This window comes from Salmo trutta, chromosome 16, assembly GCF_901001165.1.
Source record: "Salmo trutta chromosome 16, fSalTru1.1, whole genome shotgun sequence".
NCBI classification, from domain to species: Eukaryota; Metazoa; Chordata; class Actinopteri; order Salmoniformes; family Salmonidae; genus Salmo; species Salmo trutta.
This window is the reverse complement of record NC_042972.1, coordinates 9798172-9820892: the sequence shown is the minus strand read 5'-3', so window position 1 is coordinate 9820892 and position 22721 is coordinate 9798172.

Below are 22721 nucleotides of genomic sequence, written 5' to 3'. Positions count from 1 at the left end.
ACAGTATGATTACAGTATGATTACAGACAGTATGATTACAGATAGTCCAATTACAGTATGATTATAGACTAGCCAAAGAACATCTCTCCACCTGCCAGTGATCAAAACATCTCCCCTAGTCTGCTGACAGAAAGGCATTGATAAAACACTCAGACACTTCTAATGTAAGAAGACAAAACAAAACAGCAGTTGGTGGTGGGTTGATACACAGGCATGACACACACACACACACACACACACACACAGACACACACACACACACACACACACACACACACACACACACACACACACACAGATTATATTCATTTACATTTACATTTACATTTAAGTCATTTAGCAGACGCTCTTATCCAGAGCGACTTACAAATATTCAGCCTCATTCATCATCACAGCAAGACCAGAAGATGATTACAGTATGATTACAGAAAGTATGATTACAGACTATATGATTACAAACAGTATGATTACAAACAGTATGATTACATTATGATTACAGACAGTATGATTACATTATGATTACAGACAGTATGATTACATTATGATTACAAACAGTACGATTACAAACAGTATGATTACAAACAGTATGATTGCATTATGATTACAGACAGTATGATTACATTATGATTACAAACAGTGTGATTACATTATGATTACAAACAGTATGATTACAGACTGTATGATTACAAACATTATGATTACAGACAGTACGATTACATTATGAATACAGACAGCATGATTACAGACAGTATGATTACAAACAGTATGATTATAGACAGTATGATTACATTATGATTATAGACAGTATGATTACAAACAGTATGATTACAGACAGTATGATTACAGACAGTATGATTACAGACAGTATGATTACAAACAGTATGATTACAGACAGTATGATTACAGTATGATTACAGACAGTATGATTACAGACAGTATGATTACAAACAGTATGATTACAAACAGTATGATTACAGACAGTATGATTACAGTATGATTACAAACAGTATGATTACAGACAGTATGATTACAGACAGTGTGATTACAGTATGATTATAGACAGTATGATTACAAACAGTACGATTACAGTATGATTACATACACTATGATTACAGACAGTATGATTACAAACAGTACACTTGCAGACACTATGATTACAGACATTATGATTACAGCACGATTAAAGACAGTATGATTACAGACAGTATGATTACAAACAGTATGATTACAGACAATATGATTACAGACATTATGATTACAGTACGACTACTGTATGATTACAGACACTATGATTACAGACAGCATGATTACAGTATGATTACAAACAGTATGATTACAGTATGTTTACAAACAGTATGATTACAGTGTGATTACAGACAGTATGATTACAGTATGGCTACAATATGATTACAGATGGTATGCCTGCAGACAATATGATTACAGACATTATGATTGCAGTATGATTACAGACAGTATGATTACAGACAGTGTGATTACAGATAGTATGATTATAGTCTGATTACAGTATGATTATAGACTAGCCAAAGAACATCTCTCCACCTGCCAGTGATCAAAACAGCTCCCCTAGTCTGCTGACAGAAAGGCATTGATAGCCTGGTATCCAAACTGATCTCACTATGTTTAATTTAAAGGCGTTGATAGCCTGGTATCCAAACTCATCTTGCTATGTTTAATTTAAAGGCATTGATAGCCTGGTATTCAAATTGATCACTATATTTCATTTTAATGTTGTTATTACATGGTCACACTGATTACACTGGAAACATGTTGGTGAACACAGCATTCAGTCTGGTTTAATCAGGCTTTAAGGTGAGTGTGTAGCCTACATGTTATGAATTAATGTGGCAAAAGTGCAGGCCTATTTGCCCCATGTATATTTGACACTCTGCAGGCTACTGTCAGCCTGACATCCAAGCTAAATTCATTATGTTGCACCTCAACAAATGTGAAATGTAGCTAGCCAGGCTTGGTTGTATTGATGGCGCTGCAATAGATAGTAAGATGAATGGAGGAGGAGTGTGTGTCTTTGTTAACAACAGCTAGTGCATAATCTCTAATGTTAAGGAAGTCTCAAGTTTTTGCTCGCCTGAGACTTAGAATATCTCATGATAAGCTGCAGACCACACTATTTAAAATACCAAGAGACTTTTCATCTGTACTTTTCGGAACTTTCTATTTACCACCACTGGCACTAAGACCGCACGCAACAAGCTGTATAGGACCATAAGCAAACAAGAAAATGCACATTCAGAGGCAGCGTTTCTCGTGGCCAGTGACTTGAATGCAGGGAAAGTGAAATTCGTTTTACCACATTTTTACCTTTTTAACTAGAAACATTAGATCACCTTTACTCCACACAAACAGGAAGTTTACTCCACACACAGACACATACCACCCCCCTCCCTTTGACAAATCAGACCATAACTCTATCCTCCTGCTTCCTGCTTACAAGCAAAAACTCAAACAGGAAGTACCAGCTCAATACGGAAGTGGTCCGATGAAGCTGATGCTAAGCTACAGGACTGTTCCGCTAGCACAGACTGGAATATGTTCCTGGACTGATCCGATAACATTGAGGAGTTTACCACATCAGTCACCAGCTTCATTATTAAGTGTTTCGACGTGGTCATCCCCACAGTGACCGTACATACGTATCCCAACCAGAAACCATGGATTACAGGCAACATCCACACTGAGCTAAAGGCTAGAGCTGCAGCTTTCAAGGAGCAGGACACTGATCCGGACGCTTATAAAAAAATCCCGCTACAACCTCCGACGAGCCATCAAACAGGCAAAGTGTCAATACAGGACTAAGACCGAATCCTACGCCACCGGCTCTGATGCTCGACAGATGTGGCAGGGCTTGCAAACTATCACGGAATACAAAGGGAAACCCACCCACAAGCTGCCCAGCGATACAAGCCTACCAGATGAGCTAAATGCCTTCTATGCTCGCTTTGAGGCAAGCAACACTGAACCATCCATATAAGTACCAGCTGGTCCAGGTGTCTGTGTGATCACACTCTCCATAGCCGATGTGATTAAGAACTATTGAAGGCGCCTGTGCATCAATCTAAGTAGCATAATATTTTTTTTAAATCCATCAAAATCCGTCAATTTAATCTAGAGATATCGCATGGGCTGCATCTGAATCCACCACATCCACCGATGTCGGCCTTCACATTTGCAGTAGAAGATGGCCAAGCTACGGTGGTGTTTGTCAGATCATGAGACATCCTGTGCCCAAGAACGCCAAGGTAACCTGCCTAAATGACTATCGCCCTGTAGCACTCACATCGATAGCCATGAAATGTTTTGAAAGGTTGGTCATGGCTCAAATCAAAACCATCATCCCAGACATCCTGGACCCACTCCTTTTCACATAGCGCCCCAACAGATCCACAGATGACGCAATCTCTATTGCACTCCACACTGTCCTCACCCACCTGGACAAAAGGAATACCTATGTAAGAATGCTGTTCATTGACTACAGCTCAGCATTCAACACCATAGTCTCCTCCAAGCTAATCACCAAGCTCAGGACCCTGGGACTGAACACCTCCCTCTGAAACTGGATCCTGGGCTTCCTGATGGGCCGCCACTAGGCGGTGAGTTTAGGCAACAACACATCCGCCATGCTGACCACTAACACGAGGGCCCCTCAGGGGTGTGTGCTTATTCCCTCCCTGTATTTCCTGTTCACCCCATGACTGTGTGGCCGCGCACAACTCCAACACCATCATCAAGTTTGCTGACGACATGACTGTGGTAGGCCTTATCACCGGCGACGATGAGGCCGCCAATAGGGAGGAGGTCAGAGACCTGGCAGTGTGGGTGCCAGGATAACAATCTCTCCCTCAATGTCAGCAAGACAAAGGAGCTGATCGTGGACTACAAGAAACGGAGGGGCGAGTATGCCCCCATCCACATCAATGGGGCTGTAGTGGATCGGGTCGAGAGCTTCCTCGGTGTCCACATCACTAAGGAATTAACATGGTCCACTAACACCCACACAGTTGTCAAGAGAGCACGACAGAGTCTCTTCCCTGTCAGGAGTCTGAAAAGATTTGGCATGGGCCCTCAGACCCTCAAAAGTTCCCTTTCTGACCAGGTCCCTGCTGTAATTCCCTTTATGACCAAGTCCCTGCTGTAATTCCCTGTATGAAATATAGCTGTAAGGCATAGTAAACATTGCTGCGGAGTATTTGCAGCATGATTTGCATGATCACCTCTTTGTGTGACAAAGGTTATGTGGTCATAAAGAGGGAGACATTAACCAGTCAAACTGTTTTAGAGGAACTGAGGCATGATAATGGGGGCGGCAGGTAGACTAGCGGTTAAAGAGGCGGACCAGCAACCAGAGGGTGACCAGCAACCAAAGGGTGACCAGCAACCAAAGGGTGACCAGCAACCAGAGGGTGACCAGCAACCAGAGGGTGACCAGCAACCAAAGGGTGACCAGCAACCAAAGGGTGACCAGCAACCAGAGGGTGACCAGCAACCAGAGGGTGACCAGCAACCAGAGGGTGACCAGCAACCAAAGCGTGACCAGCAACCAAAGGGTGACCAGCAACCAGAGGGTGACCAGAGGGTCAGACAGGAACATGAGCCAGCATCCAGAGGGTCAGACAGGAACATGAGCCAGCATCCAGAGGGTTGGACAGGAACATGAGCCAGCAACCAGAGGGTCAGACAGGAACTTGAGCCAGCATCCAGAGGGTTGGACAGGAACTTGAGCCAGCAACCAGAGGGTCAGACAGGAACATGAGCCAGCATCCAGAGGGTCAGACAGGAACATGAGCCAGCAACCAGAGGGTTGGACAGGAACTTGAGCCAGCAACCAGAGGGTTGGACAGGAACTTGAGCCAGCAACCAGAGGGTCAGACAGGAACATGAGCCAGCATCCAGAGGGTCGGACAGGAACATGAGCCAGCAACCAGAGGGTTGGACAGGAACTTGAGCCAGCAACCAGAGGGTCAGACAGGAACATGAGCCAGCAACCAGAGGGTTGGTCATTAACATTTGGTGCGGAGTGAGCCGGCAACCGGAGGGTTGCTGGCATCATCCTAGATTCCATTGCACTTCCGTTGTGTCCTTGAACAAGGCACTTATCTCCATACAATGTATCCAGAGGCACTGTGCTGCGCCTCAGCCATTGCTTCCAGTATAGTTAAACTATACTACAAGTTAAACTATACTACAAGTATAGTTAAACATGTCAGTGGACATGTTTAACTATACTTGTAAGAACCAGAAGTCCCCACAAGAACAGTAAACAAACAAAAAATTGACCAACTGGGGACATTTTGTTAGTCCCCACAAGGTCAAATGCTATTTCTAGGGGGTTTAGTGTTAAGGTTAGAATTAGTGTTGGGGTTAGGAGCTAGGGTTAGTTTTTGGGTTAGGGTTAAGGTTAAGGTTAGGGATAGGGATAGGGTAAGGGTACGGGTACGGGTTAGATTTAGGTTTAGGGGTTAGGGAAAATAGGATTTTGAATGGGACTGAATTGTGTGTCCCCACAAGGTTAGTTATACAAGACTGTGTGTGTGTGTGAGTGTGAGTGTGAGTGAGCGTGTGCGTGTGAGTGTGCACACGTGCGCATGCTTGTCTTGGGGGGGGTAGGGGGGGTTGGGTTCTGAGCATAAAGGCACATTTCCATTCTCTGTAAGTTAATGGCAATAAAGTACATGGTATTTTATACAGGAGGAGAAATAAAAGGAAACCAAATTGTGCTTTGTTGGACAGACTTATCTAGCTATATTCCTTAGGCACTTGTATATAGATCTGAGAAGACTGGATAGATGAAAGCAACATGGCAGTAGACTATCAGAAAGTAGAATGTACTACCATAGTGCTTAGGGCCTACCAGACAATTATTTTAGCTCTACTGAAGTGTCTGTCCAGGTTATAGGGACTAGGCCCCGGGAGTTGTTTCTGGACAGAACCTAAGAATGTCTTTGAATGTCAATTCTTTCAGATCTGAGGAGGGGGTTTGTTGTCACAGTTTCTATTATTCAAAATCCAGTGGGTCTGTGTAATAATTTAAAGATGGAAATATGTGTCATCTATAGGAGAGGCCATTCCATGTGGTGAATTCAGGTCAAGATCAAAAAACATTGAGGTGAGAGGGATGTTTTTTGTGGGTGAAAGTGAATAGTAATATCCTTTTTATTTCTTTAATACATAGTTGTATGATGGGAGTATACATAAACAATAGATTTTAATAGAGGACAGGGCGAGCTTATTGGTCAAGCCATCCCACTGCGGGGGGCTGCACCGGTCCCACTTCAGGTTGGTCACATTTCATCTGGTCATAGGTCAAGATACTATCACTTGTCTGTCCTGGAATTCACCTAACCACCATTGATAATGTGCTGTGTGTATTCCTTCTATCTTGTTTTTCTACAGATGGAGGACAGGAGAGATGGTTTGTCATGGAGTCCCCTGACTAACAGACAGGTTAATACAGATGGAGGACAGGAGAGATGGTTTGTCATGGAGTCCCCTGACTAACAGACAGGTTAATACAGATGGAGGACAGGAGAGATGGTTTGTCATGGAGTCCCCTGACTAACAGACAGGTTAATACAGATGGAGGACAGGAGAGATGGTTTGTCATGGAGTCCCCTGACTAACAGACAGGTTGATACAGATGGAGGACAGGAGAGATGGTTTGTCATGGAGTCCCCTGACTAACAAACAGGTTGATACAGATGGACAGGAGAGATGGTTTATCACGGAGTCCCCTGACTAACAGATAGGTTGATACAGATGGAGGACAGGAGAGATGGTTTATCATGGAGTCCCCTGACTAACAGACAGGTTGATACAGATGGACAGGAGAGATGGTTAGTCATGGAGTCCCCTGACTAACAGACAGGTTGATACAGATGGACAGGAGAGATGGTTTGTCATGGAGTCCCCTGACTAACAGACAGGTTGATACAGATGGAGGACAGGAGAGATGGTTTATCACGGAGTCCCCTGACTAACAGACAGGTTGATACAGATGGAGGACAGGAGAGATGGTTTGTCATGGAGTCCCCTGACTAACAGACAGGTTGATACAGATGTCTGAACTGGGACAGACCTTGCACTCAGCATTACAATTATACAAGATGCATTACTTTTCAATGTATTTTGCTATTATTCTATTGAATGGTACTATCAACAGATGGGGGGGGGACCCTGTGTATTCTTCAAACACATCAGGGAACAGTGTTGCAGTATATAGGACACCATGAGGGATGACGACTAACATGTACCACCAGACAACATGCTGATAGGTACAGTATCTGTATCGGCTGTGAATGACGACTCTGCATGTACCACCAGACAACATGCTGATAGGTACAGTATCTGTATCGGCTGTGAATGACAATAGAAGATGAAAGACCAGTGTAATATTTGCACATTGTGATATTATCAGAACACTGCTTCTACAGTATTATGTGAAGGATGGTTTACTCTAAAAGGAACTGTTACACTTCAAAGTCCTCAAAACACTTTGTTTAGAATGTCTACATAGGTGTAATGTAAATGTGTAACGCCCTGGCCATCGAGAGGGGTTTTTTGTTCTTTATTTTGGTTAGGCCAGGGTGTTACATTGGGTGGGCGTTCTATGTTCTTTTTCTAGGTTTTTTGTATTTCTGTGTTTTGGGCCGTGTGTGGCTCCCAAATCAGGCACAGCTGTAGTTCGTTGTTGTTGATTGGGAGTCACACATAAGGAGCATGTTTTTCCTTTGGGTTTTGTGGGTAATTGTTTCTGTTTAGTTTTGTACCTAGCAGAACTGTAGGCTGTCGTTCATGTTCGTGTTTTGTTTAAAGTGTTTCTAGTAATTAAATATTGAATATGAACACTCACTCTGCTGCGTATTGGTCCACCTTTTCCGACGATGACTTCTCTGTTTCATCTGACGACGAAGACAGCCGTTACAATAGGTTCAGCAATTGCATTCTTTTCATATTACTCTGAAAGGCTACTGACCGATTTAAAGCTTTCTCCTGGACCAGTGTCATACACTTCGCCTCTCCTGCCACCTGCCTGCATCTGTCCATAACCTGTAATACATTACATAGGTGGAATGGACTTCATCACCCACTGGAGACTGGAAGACAGAACCTCAGACAGAGAACTGGGCATGTCAGTGTGTTTAGACAGACAGAGAGCTGTACATGGCAGTGTGGTTAGACAGACAGAGAGCTGTACGTGTCAGTGTGGTTAGACAGACAGAGAGCTGTACATGTCAGTGTGGTTAGACAGACAGAGAGCTGTACGTGTCAGTGTGGTTAGACAGACAGAGAGCTGTACATGTCAGTGTGTTAGACAGACAGAGAGCTGTACATGTCAGTGTGGTTAGACAGACAGAGAGCTGTACATGTCAGTGTGGTTAGACAGACAGAGAGCTGTACATGTCAGTGTGGTTAGACAGACAGAGAGCTGTACATGTCAGTGTGGTTAGACAGACAGAGAGCTGTACATGTCAGTGTGGTTAGACAGACAGAGAGCTGTACATGTCAGTGTGGTTAGACAGACAGAGAGCTGTACATGTCAGTGTGGTTAGACAGACAGAGAGCTGTACATGTCAGTGTGTTAGACAGACAGAGAGCTGTACATGTCAGTGTGGTTAGACAGACAGAGAGCTGTACATGTCAGTGTGTTAGACAGACAGAGAGCTGTACATGTCAGTGTGGTTAGACAGACAGAGAGCTGTACATGTCAGTGTGGTTAGACAGACAGAGAGCTGTACATGTCAGTGTGGTTAGACAGACAGAGAGCTGTACATGTCAGTGTGTTAGACAGACAGAGAGCTGTACATGTCAGTGTGGTTAGACAGACAGAGAGCTGTACATGTCAGTGTGGTTAGACAGACAAAAGTAGAACTATGATAGTTCTGCGACAGCTGAAGTTGTATCATAGATTTGTATGCTCCTTGTTTTATCTGTGGTTGTACTCTGCACACAACTTATTTTAATTTGCTAGGTAACGTGTAGACAAACTGTCTTTATAAGCAAGTCAATATGATAGCCTATTTAAGGCAGAAAATGTTTTGTCTTTGTAACACAAACACACCCATCCATTTTTTGTGGTGATAAATGTATCTACACTCAAGCTGGTCATGTTTGTGCAATTGTCCACATGTAGCCTACAGCTGTAGGGATTTTATTTCTCGGATTTGGCCGAAAAAGAAAGGAAATTAACATGAGCACCTCAATGCTCTACCAAGGTTTTTTATACCACACAGCTGACCTACTACAGTAGCTGTGTTGGTCTAGTGTACTTCCAACAATGTGTAGGCAGGTTGCTTAGGATTAAAACCTTCTCAAACAGCCTAATTCATACTCTTGGAGGAGGTGCTCCCACAATAATGTGATTTGTACTGCATACAAGGTAATGTATTGCATTCTTCCCACCTCACATTGAGAAAAAGCATTCCATTACCTTTTCAAGATTATTTTTTTATTATATGAAAGTAAGCTTTGCTTTTATACTTACAATACCGTCAGCCTTGATGGAGCAAGATGTTTTGTCTTGTAGTAATGTGGTGCCTGCCTGTATTTCCTTAAACCTTTATTTTAACAATACATGTCATTGAAAAATAATTATATTTCATAACATCATTGTTGGTCAGTAGGTACCCAACATAACAGCAGGGGCTGGTGTGTTGGACACAGTATAGATATAGAAGGCTATAGAGCTTGTCTGCATTCCTGATTTCTGTAATCGTTAGCATGGAGAAACAGTAAATTCTCAAATCCTTCCCCAAAAAAGGTTTTTGCTCAACATTATTAATTGGAAATGGTACATTGATGATATTTTTGTTTTGATGGAGGGGGAGATGTAAAACAGCTCCAGGCGTTCCATGCTTTTCTAAACTCGGCGGTCCCGTTCTGTGAGCTTGTGTGGCCTACCACGTCGCGGCTGAGCCATTGTTGCTCATAGACGTTTCGACTTCACAATAACAGCACTTACAGTTGACCGGGACAGCTCTAGTAGGGCAGAAATTTGACAAACTGACATAAGGTGGCATCCTATAACGGTGCCACGTTGAAAGTCACTGAACTCTTCAGTACGGGCCATTCTACTGCCAATGTTTGTCTATGGAGATTGCATGGCTGTGTGCTCGATTTTATATACCTATCAGCAACAGGTGTGGCTGAAATAGCAAAATACACTCATTTGAAGGGATGTCCACATACTTTAGGCCATGTAGTGTATCATACTAATTCCGGATATACATTGACTATTTTACGTCTAGTCTATGAGACGTAGGCTGTGAGAGTCTGAGAGCTGGTCTTCTCCTCCGTAGTGGACAGAAGCTCACACAAGTCACACTCCCTGTCCCTTGCCACTCAACGATGCCCACTGAACCCAAAGGCTATTTTAAGAGACAGCTAATAAATGAAAATAAGCACACACTGTGAGTGCATGTCACAGCTACAGGAAGTAGACGTGCTGAGGGTGCTGCGGCACCTCCTGATAAATCAGAAAAAATAAATAAAAAATAATACTTCATTATTTTTTATTTTTTTTACTCCTGTATAAGTGGACCAAAAGAGCCGTCAGTAGTAGCCGCCAGAATTTTTTTTCTTCAGTCATGAAAACTTTCAAAGCAAAATATACCAAGCTAAATGCAATGATGGGATACTAATGGACATGATCAGTGAAACCCGAGATACATTGAGTCTATATGTGAATAATCTCAAGCATGAAAACTTCCCTTATGACTCAAATTCATGGATCATGCACTCACTGGATAGTTATTCAACTGGTATTGTAATGCAGCTGCCACTGTCTTTCTCTGCCCCATCTCTCTCTCTCTCTCTCTCTCTCTCTCTCTCTCTCTCTCTCTCTCTTTCTCTCTCCTCCCCTAATTCTCTCTCTGTCTCCCCCCTCGCTCTCTCTCTCTCTCTCTCCCTCCCCTAATTCTCTCTCTGTCTCCCCCCTCGCTCTCTCTCTCTCTCTCTCCCTCCCCTATTTCTCTCTCTGTCCCCCCCCCTCTCTCTCTCTCTCTCTCCCCCCCCCTCTCTCTCTCCCCCTTCTCTGTCCAGTCCAGTACTCTCCAGGGTGGGCATTAGACATGTACTTAAAGGTTTGATGAGTCAGACCACAGTCGTCTCAGCTGTTGTTCTCGTATCAGGAAAATAGAAAAACAATCAGCTGAGAAAACACCCTTTTCTGAAATCTGTCCAAAGAATCTCTTGGACTCCCTGCTGGTCTGGACTGGACTGCTCTGTAGACCATTATGAAGTCATATAGCTGTAAAGCCAATCAGAATGACCCTCCTGTCCCCAGTTTACACAGTTGTTGTAGCCCTCTGTTTCAGTTCAGTGTGTTGAGTTCAGTTTCCCCTACACACTGAACTGAGGTCAGTCTTATGGTTCCTTACCCTAACAGTTGAGGTCAGAGGTCAGTCTAGAACATTTTTGAATTTTTCAATATAATTATGATGGTTCAACACATTAAATGCTTCACCTTATGTTTGGTACATTTCCCTGTTCAAAAAAATCATGAATCAATTCCAGAAGTCTTGTTACGGTGTTTGCGGTCAAGGTCAGGATAGTATATAAAGGTATTAGCATACAGCAGTAAATTCACTTGAAAGTGCCATCCAGTGTGAATTATACCGTGACATTTGGGGGGGTCTATATTTTTTTTACTATATTTTTTTAAGGGCTTTATATTAAAGACGGAATTTAACTGTTAACATGTTTTAACGTCTGATTCCAACTCACACTCTCATACATATAGATCCCCTGAACGCAGCTCACTCACCTGAATTCTGATCATCTGTTCACACACCTGTATGTCATTTACACACACTGTTTAGTTCATTCTTTGCACCCCATCATTGTGAGGTATTGTTTGTTTTGATACACATTCTATTCGAAGCACTGTTTATTTCCATAATATTCCTCCCGTGTATCATAGTGTTGGCCATCCTCACTAATGATGCTTTTTGCCTGTTCCCTGCCTGTACTTTTGCCTGTCAGATTTCCTGTCATCAACCTCTTGCCTGATCTCCCGGACTACGTTATTAGCCTTTTCCCTGCCTGTACTGTTACCTTTTTGGAGTCCCTGTGTATGACCTTCTGCCTGCCCCTGGACCTGGGACCCAGCTACCTGCCTCCTCCTGTGGTCCTTTACTAATAAGCACCTGCTGCGCCCTGCGCTTGAAACCAGCTCTCTGTCTCCAATCATATTCATTACACAATGTATTACCTTTTAATGTGTCATGAACACAACCAGTCATGTTTTAATCTGTTTGTCAAACAAATCACTTCAAACAGTAGGTTAAGTAGGATTTCTTGCGCACGTTTGTCTGCTCTGAAATAAGTCCAGCGTCAGAACAGTGCACTGTGCACCCGCCATTTGAAACATCCTATTATAAGCATCACACGTTTAGTGACATTCAGTCTACAAAGTGGTGGCTATTCGAAGGGAAGCTTCACCAAAAATGTTAGCGATTAAAAAAAAAAAAAAACGTAAAATTATTTCTCATTCGTGTTTCATCAGTGGTGGAAAAAGTATTACATTTTAATATTTGAGTAAAAGTAAAGAAATGTATTACATTTTTATTTTCATTTTATTTTACCTTTATTTAACTTGGCAAGTCAGTTAAGAACAAATTCTTATTTACAATGACGGCCTTCCCCCGGCCAAACCCAGACGATGCTGGGCCAATTGTGCGCCACCCTATGGGACTCCCAATCACGGCCGGATGTGATACAGCCTGGAATCGAACCAGAGAGTGACGCCTCTTGCACTGAGGTGCAGTGCCTTAGACCGTTGCACCACTCGGGAAAAAATGACTCAAGTAAAATGTCATAGTAAATGCTATACGTGACCAGACAGCATCAGATACATGGGCTACACATACTAAGACAGAGGGGCACTATTTCACTTGCTATGATGCTTTCTCCGGTGAGATTGATTAGAAATTAGAGAGTTGATTAGAGAGTTGATTAGAGAGTTGAATAGAGATTAGAGAGTTGAATAGAGATTAGAGAGTTGAATAGAGATTAGAGAGTTGATTAGAGATTAGAGAGTTGATTAGAGAGTTGATTAGAGAGTTGAATAGAGATTAGAGAGTTGAATAGAGATTAGAGAGTTGATTAGAGATTAGAGAGTTGATTAGAGAGTTGATTAGAGAGTTGAATAGAGATTAGAGAGTTGAATAGAGATTAGAGAGTTGATTAGAGATTAGAGAGTTGATTAGAGAGTTGATTAGAGAGTTGAATAGAGATTAGATAGTTGAATAGTCACATGTACAGGGTGGCAGATGACATTACAGGGTACAGTGAAATCTGAGCTCCAATAATGCAGGACAAAGTGAAATAAAACAATTAAAATATAATAAAACAAATATTCAGCCCGACATTATTTTTTTCTACTGTATTATTGACTGTATGTTGTTTACTCCATGTGTAACTCTGTGTTGTTGTATGTTGTCGAACTGCTTTGCTTTATCTTGGCCAGGTCGCAATTGTAAATGAGAACTTGTTCTCAACTTGCCTACCTGGTTAAATAAAGGTGAAATAAAAATAAAATAAAATAAATAAATTATGCTCTCGATGGTGTTGTGAGGACCCTCAGGAGGTCCTCGGAATCAGGTCCCCGAATTTCTTCAACATCCTGAGGTTGAAAAGTCACTGTCGTGCCTTCTTTTACATTTACATTTTAGTCATTTAGGAGACGCTCTTATCCAGAGCGACTTACAGTAGTGAATTCATACATTTCAATTAATTTCATACATATTATTATTGATTTATTTTCCTACTGGCCCCCCTGGGAATCGAACCCACAACCCTGGCGTTACAAACACCATGCTCTACCAACTGAGCCACAGGGAGGATTCTTCATCACAGTGTGCATGTTGTTTGACCATTTCAGCTCTTCGGAGATGTGTACGCTGAGGAACATGGCGGCCCCATTGATGAGGATGGGGGCGTGCCCAACCTGGTTCCTCCTGAAGTCCACAAGCAGCTCGTTTGTTTTTCTGACATTGAGGGAGAAGTTGGTTACTAGGCCGCATCATCATTGTTGGTTATCGGGCTTATTACTGTCGTGTCGTCAGCAAACTTGATGATGGAGTTGAAACTGTGTGAGGCCACGCAGTCGTGGGTATACAGGGAATACAGGAGGGGACGGAGGACGCACCCTGGTGGGGCCCCCGTGTTGAGAATCAGTGTCAAGGAGGTAATGTTGCCTACCTTCACCCCCTGGGGGCGGCCCGTAAGCTTTGTGGTGAACTTAGAGGGCACTATGGTATTGAAGGCCGGGCTGTAGTCGATGAACATCACCCTCACATATGCATTCCTTTTATCCAGGTGGGTGAAGGGAAGTGTGCAGTGCAATGGAGATTGTGTCGACAACCTGAAAACATGAAAGAAATAACAATTGAAAGTCATATGACACGGACAAATATGGAATTATAAACAGATACTAACTAGACTAGGGCGGTAGGCAAATTGGAGAGGGCCGAGTGTGTCAGGGAGGGAGGAGGGGATGTGGTCTTTGACTAGCTTCTCGACTCGCTTCATGATGACGGAGGTGAGTGTTACGGGTCGGTAGTCATTCAGTTCAGTTACTTTCCCTTTCTTGGGCATGGGGACTATGGTGGTCTGCTTGAAACATGTTGGTATTACAGACTGGGTCAGGGAAAGGTTGAAAATGTCAGCGAAGACACTTACCAGCTGGTCAGCGCATGCTCGCAGTACACGTCCTGGTAATCCGTCTGGCCCTGCTGCCTTGTGAATGTTAACCTGTTTAAAGATCCACACACACCAACACTCTCCTCAGGAGGCTGAAACGATTGGGCATGGGTCCTCAGATCCTAAAAAAGTTATACAGCTGCACCATTGAGAGCACCTTGATTGGCTGTCTCACCGCTTGGTATGGCAACTGCTTGGCATCCGACCTTAAGGCTCTACAGAGGATAGTACGTATGGCCCAGTACATAACTGGGGCCGAGATCCCTGCCATACAGGAACTCTATATCAAGTGTTGTCAGATGAAGGCCCTAAAACTTGTCAAAGACTCAAGCCACCCAAGTCATAGACTGTACTCTCTGCTACTGCACGGCAAGTGGTGCCGATGCACAAAGTCTGGAACCAACAGGACCCTGAACAGCTTCTACCTCCAAGCCATAAGACTGAAAAATAGTTAGTTAAATAGTCTGGGTAGCTATTGGTTAACTATCTGCATTGAACACATTTGACTCATCACAGATGTTGCTGTAACTGTTTATTATCTATCCTGTTGCATAATCACTTTATCCATACCTATATGTACATATCTACCTCAATTACCTCGTACCCCTACACATCATCTCGGTACTGGTACCCCCATGTATATAGCCAAGTTATCGTTACTCATTGTGTAATTATTCCTTGTGTTAATATTTTTATTTTATTTCTCTATTTTCTTTCTCTCTGCATTGTTGGGAAGAGCCAGCAAGTAAGCATTTCACTGTTAGTCTACACCTGTTGTTTACAAAGTGACACATGCAATTTGATTTGAGCTTCCAGTCATGGGCAGAGCCTCCAGTGTTAGGCAGAGCAGAGCCTCCAGTCATGGGCAGAGCCTCCAGTGTTAGGCAGAGCAGAGCCTCCAGTCATGGGCAGAGCCTTCAGTCATGGGCAGAGCCTCAAGTCTTAGGCAGAACAGAGCCTCCAGTCTTGGGCAGAACCTCCAGTCTTAGGCAGAGCAGAGCCTCCAGTCATGGGCAGAACCTCCCGTCTTAGGCAGAGCAGAGCCTCTAGTCTTGGGCAGAACCTCCAGTCTTAGGCAGAACCTCCAGTCTTAGGCAGAGCAGAGCCTCCAGTCATGGGCAGAACCTCCAGTCTTGTGCGACTATAATATTGTGTTGACAGCTGAGCTGACTAAAGACCTGGCATTCAACTCGCAGTTGTTAATATAATTTCCACCCTAAGATGTTGTAGAATGTGTCTTATGAAAAACATTCCAGACACTGGTACTTCTTGCTTTCTTGGCAATTTGGCATAACTGTGATTTGACAGACCAATATCAACTAGCTAGATAGGCTAACAATCTGTAGCTATCCCCAAGCTATGCTAGCTAGCTGCTGTCACGTTGGCTAAACACAAGGTCAGTGCAGTCTTTACTTTATTTAACCTTTATTTAACTAGGCAAGTCAGTTAAAAAAAATATATAAAAAAAAATATTTACAATGACGGCCTACCAAAAGGCCTCCTGTGGGGACAGGGGCAGAACAGTGATAAACATATGTTGCAGAATAGTGATAAAACCGTTTTTTTCTCGTATATTGACAAGCATACTCATAACATGATGCAGCCACCACCATGCTTGAAAATATGAAGAGTGGTTCTCAGTGATGTGTTGGATTTGCCCCAAACATTACAATTTGTATTCAGAACATAAAGGGAATTTGTTATTGCAAACAGGATGCATGTTCTGGAAAATTTTTATTCTGTACAAGCTTCCTTCTTTTCACTCATTTAGGTTAGTATGTTAGTATTGTGGAGTAACGACAATGTTGTTGATCCATCCTTAGTTTTCTCCTATAACAGCTATTCAACTCTTAACTGTTTTAAAGTCACCATTGGCCTCATGGTGTAACGGCTGTCGTGGTGAATGGATGACCAAAACGCAGACGGGATGTGAATGCTCATCTTTCTATTTAATTAGAATAAAATGAACACCAAAAAACAAGAAACAATAGACCGACAGGAACAGTTAGCAGGTTAACATAAAGCAGTGCTTAAAAAAACAAAAAAACAACAACCCACAAACCCCAGGTGAAAAACACACTCCTAATATATGATCAGGAACAACGATACCCAGCTGTTCCTGATCAGGAGTCACAAGACTAACACAGTAACAGACATACTAGAAAACACATACAGACTTCTTCTGCCACGTCCTGACCAAAATACTACACAACTACTCCCTCTGCTGGTCAGGACGTGACACATGGTAAAATCCCTGTGTGTTTTCCTTCCTCTCCAGCAACTGAGATAGGAAGGACGCCTGTATCAATCAAATCTATCAAATTTATTTATAAAGCCCTTTTTACATCAGCCGATGTCACAAAGTGCTGTACAGAAACCCAGCTTAAAACCACAAACAGCAAGCAATGCAGATGTAGAAGCACGGTGGCTAGGAAAAACTCCCTAGACAGGCCAGAAACTAGGAAGAAACCTAGAGAGGAACCAGGCTCTGAGGGGTGGCCAGTCCTCATTATAACAGAACATGGCCAAGATGTTCAAACATTTATAGATGACCAGAAGGGTCAAATAATAATCACAGTGGTAGTAGAGGGTGCAACAGGTCAGCACCTCAGGAGTAAATGTCAATTGGCTTTTCATAGCCGATCATTCAGAGTTAGAGACAGCAGGTGCGGTAGAGAGAGTCCAAAACAGCAGGTCCGGGACAAGGTAGCACGTCCAGTGAACAGGTCAGTGTTCCATAGCCTCAGGCAGAACAGTTCAAACTGAAGCAGCAGCATGACCAGGTGGACTGGGGACAGCAAGGTGTCATCAGGCCAGGTAGTCCTGAGGCATGGTCCTAGGGCTCAGGTCCTCCGAGAGAAGAGAGAAAGAAAGATAGAGAGAAAGAGAGAGAGAGAGAAAGAGAGAGAGAGATTTAGAGGGAGCATACTTAAATTCACACAGGACACTGGATGGGACAGGAGAAATACTCCAGATATAACAGAATGACCCTAGCCCCCGGACACATAAAATATTGCAGCATAAATACTGGAGGCTGAGACAGGAGCGGTGTGGGAGACACTGTGCCTGCCAACCAGGCAGGATATAACCCCACACCACTAGAGGGATATCTTCAACCATCAACCTACTACCCTGAGACAAGGCCGAGTATAGCCCACGAAGATCTCCCCCACGGCACGAACCCGAGGGAGGCTCCAACCCTGACAGGAAGTTCACGTCAGTGATTCAACCCACTCAAGTGACGCATGGAAGAGCACCAGTAAGCCAGTGATTCAGCCCCCGTAATGGGGTTAGAGGCAGAGATTCCCAGTGGAGAGAGGGGAACCGGCCAGGCAGTACCTTTGTAGTGACTGGGTGTATTGATACAGCGGAATTAATAACTTCACCATGCTCAAAGAGATATTCAACATCTGCTTTTTTTCTTTTTACCCATGTAGCAATAGGTGTACCCTTCTTTATAAGACATTGGAAAACCTCCCTGGTCTTTGTGGTTGAATCTGTGTTTGAAATTCACACTATTATTGCACATAGTTAGTCCATGCAACTTATTACGTGACTTGTTAAGCACATTTCTACTCCTGAACTTATTTAGGCTTGCCATAATGAAGGAGTTGAATAGTTATTGACTCAAGACATTTCAGCTTGTCATTTTTTATTAATTTGTAAAAAAAATAAAAAAATAACACAATTCCACTTTGACATCATGGGGTATTGAGTGTAGGACAGCGACACAAAATTCATGCAATTCTACCTCATTTTACATGACTGGAGACTTTGGCATAATCTTTTTTAGTGCCGCGTTCAAAACATGGAAACCCGGTCATTCAACTCGGAATTCCAAGTCGGGAACTCGGGCCTCTTTCTATAGCTCCAACCTGAAGATCACTGACGTCATGATTCAAACTAGTTTTTTTTTAAGTTCCCAGTTGTCATAAAAGCACCATAATACTGCACAAATGATGGAAATGACAGGCTACTTTGACAAACTGAGAATCTGAGATTGTCACGTCCTGGCCAGTATAAGGTTTAATTGTCATTTTAGTTTGGTCAGGACGTGGCAGAGGGTATTTGTTTTATGTGGTTTGGGGTGGTGTTTTGGTAAAAGGGAGTTTGATTTAGTATTTCCGGGTTTTTGGTTTATGGTCTATGTTTATGTATTTCTATGTGTAGTCTAGTGAGTGTGTTTCTATGATTGGTTAATTGGGGTTGGGACTCTCAATTGAAGGCAGGTGTTTTCCCTTTGCCTTTGATTGAGAGTCCCATATATTAGGGTGTGTTTGTGTCTGTCATTTGTGGGAGATTCTTTCTTGTCTAGCATGTATGAGCCTGAGAAGACTGTCGGTATATCGTGAGTTCGTTTTTGCGTTCATTTTGATTTAATAAATGTTCAAAATGAACAAACACAGTCCTGCTGCATTTTTGTCCTCCTTCACTGACGATAACCGGGACAGAGATCAATAAAAGTGTCCTTGTCTTGAATCCATCAATAGCCCAGGCCTAGGTGTGTGGAAACACATATCGTAGGCTATAATATGAGGAGGAAATTATAGTCCTAAAAATGCTTTTCCATACTTTCACTGACTCACCCAATGACGCGCAACTCACTTGCTGGTGGTGGCCGATGAGAGGGGCTTTTGGCACGAGCGCAATAGGCCTATTTGGAAGTTGATCAAATATTTTGGTAGCCTACAGCAGGAGCCATTTGCTTTCCAAATGTATTTCAATTTATCAGGGGTGCTACAGCTCCTCCAGAACGTTTCGCGCAGCTATGATTCTATAAGGAAATAAATTATGAAGTGCAACGCTGGAGAGATGACAGTTGCAGGGTCATTCATGTCTATCAGAGCAGAGAGAGGCGGAGAGATCATAGAATGTAAATCTCGTTCGAGAGACACAGGTGCGCTTCTCACACAACCACGTGTCCCAAACATAGTTTACAATGTTGCACAAACCATAAACCCCGGCAAGAGGCTACTCGAATGAACTTTGATCACTTTTATTCAAAAATTTACAATTTATTGTTCATGCCATGAGAGGTACCGAATCTGGCGAAATTGGTCCCTGAACGAAACAGTACAAAAAAGAGAGGTGCAGGATCATGTTCCAGCAGGGTCCACCTCAAATGAAGCACTGGGTATAGCTGACCCTGCTCATTCCTGATTCATTTACTATTTTAGACAAAACAGAGTTGACCAAATCTCCAGACATCTTTTACATTTTGAGAGAAATATAATTATTTATTGCTCATTGGCACAGTGACAGATGTTTCAACTAGTCAGCTCAGGGAGTCAAACCAGCAACCTTTTGGTTACTGGTCCAACACTCTTAACTGCTAGGCTACCTGCCACCTGCAGTGCTCAGTTGTCTCCACCAAGTCTGTCCCCAAACAATTTGATTTGCTGGTTTTAAGCATTAAGCTTTCAAATAGCTCTTTGTTGACTGGTGCTGGGTGCCATCGTGCTCCATCAGCACCGGCCTGTACCCTACCTGCCCTAAGCTCTCTCCTGGCCCCTTACACTAAGTCTGAATTTGTCCTGCTAGATGACCTAAACTGGGACATGCTTAAACTACCTTACCAAGTCTTAAAACAATGGGACTCCCTAAATCTCTCTCAGATCATTACCAATCCCACAAGCTATGAACCCAAAGACCCAGAAAAGTCTACTCTCCTTGATGTTATCCTCACAAATAATCCTGAAAGGTATCAGGCTGGTGTCTTCTGGAATGACCTTAGTGTTCACTATTTTACAGTCTGTGTTCGTAATGGCTGCTCAGTTAAATGACCTGTCCTGATTTGTCATAGACGCTTGCTGAAAAACTTTAATGAGCAAGCCTTCATTCATAACCTGGACTCTGTAAATTGGTATAGAATCAGCATGATCACCTCTGTCAAAGATATATTTTCAGGGCTATTGTTAACAAACATGCCCCATAAAGAAAATGAGAATTAAAAACAGTTCAGCCCCTGGTTCGACCGTGATCTGGCAGAGTTATTCCACCTCAAGAACACAATTTGGCGAAAGGCTCTGCACACCAATACTCAGGCTGTCTGGCTGTCGTTCAGGCAAATGAGAAATAAGTGCACTCAGGCAATCCAGAAGTTAGTTACTTTAAGGAGCAGTTCTCTCTCTGTGGGTCTAACCCCAAGAAGTTCTGGAAAATGGTTAGACCTGGAGGAGAAACCCTCCTCCTCACAGCATCCCATGTCCCTTAATGTTGATGATGTGTGTAACGGCTGTCGTCGCAAGAAAACCAAGATGTAGCGGAGGTTGTGGATTCATTATAAATATTTAATAAAATGAACCACTATAAACAAAACATCAAACGATCGCTAACAGTCCTGTCTGGTCAAAAACAAACGAGACAGAAAACAATCCCCCACAAAACCCAAAGGAAAAACATGCTCCTTATGTGTGACTCCCAATCAACAACAACGAACTTCAGCTGTGCCTGATTGGGAGCCACACACGGCCCAAAACAAAGAAATACAAAAAAACTAGAAAAAGAACATAGAACGGCCACCCAATGTAACACCCTGGCTTAACAAAAATAAAGAACAAAAAAACCCTCTCTATGGCCAGGGCGTTACAATGTGGTTGCTAATGAGAAGAAGCACATGGCTGAGCTCTTTAATCACCGCTTCTTGCGGATTAGTGGGACGCTAAAACTTCCGGTGAAATTGCAGAGCGCCAAATTCAAATGAAATAACTATAAATATTAAACTTTCATGAAATCCCAAGTGCAATACATCAAAATAAAGCTTAATTTGTTGTTAATCCAGCCGCCGTGTCAGATTTCAAAAAGGCTTTATGGCAAAAGAAAATCATGCGATTATCTGAGGACAGCGCCCAGCACACAAATGCATAACAAATCATTTTCAACCAGGGAGTTGCGACACGAAAGTCAGAAATAGCAATGTAATATATGCCTTACCTTTGAAGATCTTCTTCTGTTGGCACTCCAAAAGGTCCCAGTTACATTACAAATGGTCCGTTTGTTCGATAAAGTCCTTCTTTATATCCATAAAAACTCAGTTTAGCTGGCGCGCTTCAGTCAATAATCCACTCGGTTTCCCTCCTTCAAAATGCATACAAAATGAATCCCAAACGTTACCAATAAACTTATCCAAACAAGTCAATCAACGTTTATAATCAAACCTTAGGTACCCTAATATGCAAATAAACTATACAATTTAAGACGGAGAATCGTTATTGTCTTTACCGGAGAAAAATACCAAAGAATGCGCTCTCATTCACGCGCTTGGAAACACTACAGACAAAATGAGAGCCACCTAGAAAAACTACAATTTCTGGATAATTTTTCCAAAAACCAGCCTGAAACTCTTTCTAAAGACTGTTGACATCTAGTGGAAGCCCTACAAACTGCAATCGGGCACGATTTCGCCCTATTATAAAAGTGCCAGCCATTGAAATCTATTTTGTTTATTGGGATGGTTTGTCCTCGGGGTTTCACCTGCCATTTCAGTTCTGTTATACTCACAGACATTATTTTAACAGTTTTGGAAACGTTAGAGGGTTTTCTATAGAAATCTACCAATTATATGCATATCCTAGCTTTCGGGCATGAGTAGCAGGCAGTTTACTTTGGGCGCGCTTTTCATCCGGACGTCAAAATACCCCGCCCCCATCCCAAATAAGTTAAGTCAGGATTCCTATTTGACTCAGCCATGCCTCTTTGCCCGTCCAACACTTCCTCATCTCCCACCCCTTCTAATGGGACTAGCCCTGATGCTCCTCCCTCTTTTGCCCCTGCTACACAGCTTCTCCCTGCAGACGGTCACTGAGTCTGAGGTGCTAAAGCAGCTCCTTAAACGTGACCCCAAAAAAACATTTGGGTCAGATATTTTAAATCCTTTCTTCTTTAAGGTTGCAGCCCCTATCATCGCCAAGCCTATCTCTGACCTTTTTAACCTGTCTTTCCTCTCTGGGGAGGTTCCCATTGCTTGGAAGGCAGCCACAGTACAT